This window comes from Tiliqua scincoides, chromosome 3, assembly GCF_035046505.1.
Source record: "Tiliqua scincoides isolate rTilSci1 chromosome 3, rTilSci1.hap2, whole genome shotgun sequence".
Classification (NCBI taxonomy): domain Eukaryota; kingdom Metazoa; phylum Chordata; class Lepidosauria; order Squamata; family Scincidae; genus Tiliqua; species Tiliqua scincoides.
The window spans coordinates 217,565,721-217,567,074 of record NC_089823.1 but is presented as its reverse complement, the minus strand read 5'-3'; the positions used below and the strand labels follow the sequence as shown (position 1 = coordinate 217,567,074).

The window sequence follows — 1,354 nt, the reverse complement described above, 5'->3', positions numbered from 1 at the left end:
ACGCTTCCTGTTTATGTGTGGCAGGTGCAATGACTGAAAAGGAACTGGTTGGGGTGCGATGCAAGGCTCTGGGTGCGGAAGCATCTTCAACACCTACTTGAGAGTTGCAAATGGGTGGTAGACCACGTAGGATAAAACGGTCACTTGTCTGAGCACAAAATCTGCCAACAGGAAGGGGGCAGGAAAGGGCAGGGCCCAATCACAGTGGGTATGGCTGGAGCAAGGCAAAGAACCTGTGAAACTTTGTGGACCTAAGAAAGGTCACCACATTCCAAAGAGCTGCTATAGCTCATGACACAGGGCACTGGTGTAGCCAGAGGGAGGGTGGCCGTGGTAAGTCCTGCAGGCGCCACAACATGTAATGAAAGCAGCCCCCCCCCCACTTGCCATTGGAGTCATTTGACAGCAACTGTTACCCTGCACATGCCCAATCTCGTCTGATTGTGGAAGCTAAGCAGGGTCAGGCCTGGTTAGTACTTGGATGGGAGACCGCCTGGGAATACCGGGTGCTGTAGGCTTATACCATAGTCTTGAGACTGAAGGTTGCCAACCAACCATTTGGGGCAGTGACGGCAACACATGCACATTGCCATCACTGCCCCAAGTGGTTCGGATGGCAAGTGGGAGGGGCCGCATGCACAGTGCGTTGCAGTGCCTGCAGTACTTACAGCGCCACCCTCCCTGGCTATGTACTGATGCAGGGTTCCAGCTCCACCCCTGTGGTGTGAATCCAGCTGTGACTGTATATTCCGACAGATTTCTAAAGAAATGCTCAAGGATCATGAAGAAAGAATGCACGCAAAAGTAAATCTATCCCAATAGCAGTTGAAAAGCTACTTATGTCTGTAAACAGGTAGGCCATGTCAACCTCCAAGGATAAACATAGATTACCCCTCAGGAGAGTCACAGAGTCCAAAGAAACTGCCAGGGATCAGAGAGAACATGCACGGGCGAGAGAGAACAAAGAAGAGCAGATCAGATTAACCAACAGAAACGCCAGCATTTACAAAGCCTGCTTATGTGCTTTGAGAATGATGTATTCAGTCATAAGGGCTTGAACACGCTGCCTCTCAGAACAGAATGGCTACTGACCAGAGTCACAAATGAAAGAGAACAGAAGGAAAGAAACTCCCTGTGGTTGTTTGTTCCTCTTTCAGCACATTAATTTTCTGTGATACATTCCATCTGCTGTGGGGTGTGGCCAACCTGTTGTTTCTCAGATGAACCAAATCACTGCGTTAGAGCCTACGCTACACATTCAGCGTTTCCTAATTTCCTTTTAAAGTATGAGGATTTAAAAAAAAAAAAGAATAATCAATCACTTCTCTTCCATCCGCCTTATTGAGTTCAGTCT

General features: G+C 48.4%; 1 pseudogene; it reads left to right on the top strand.

The window, feature by feature from the left end:
• Positions 1–398: 398 nt before the first annotated feature.
• On the top strand, positions 399–518 carry LOC136646608 (5S ribosomal RNA; annotated as a pseudogene).
• Positions 519–1,354: the final 836 nt, after the last annotated feature.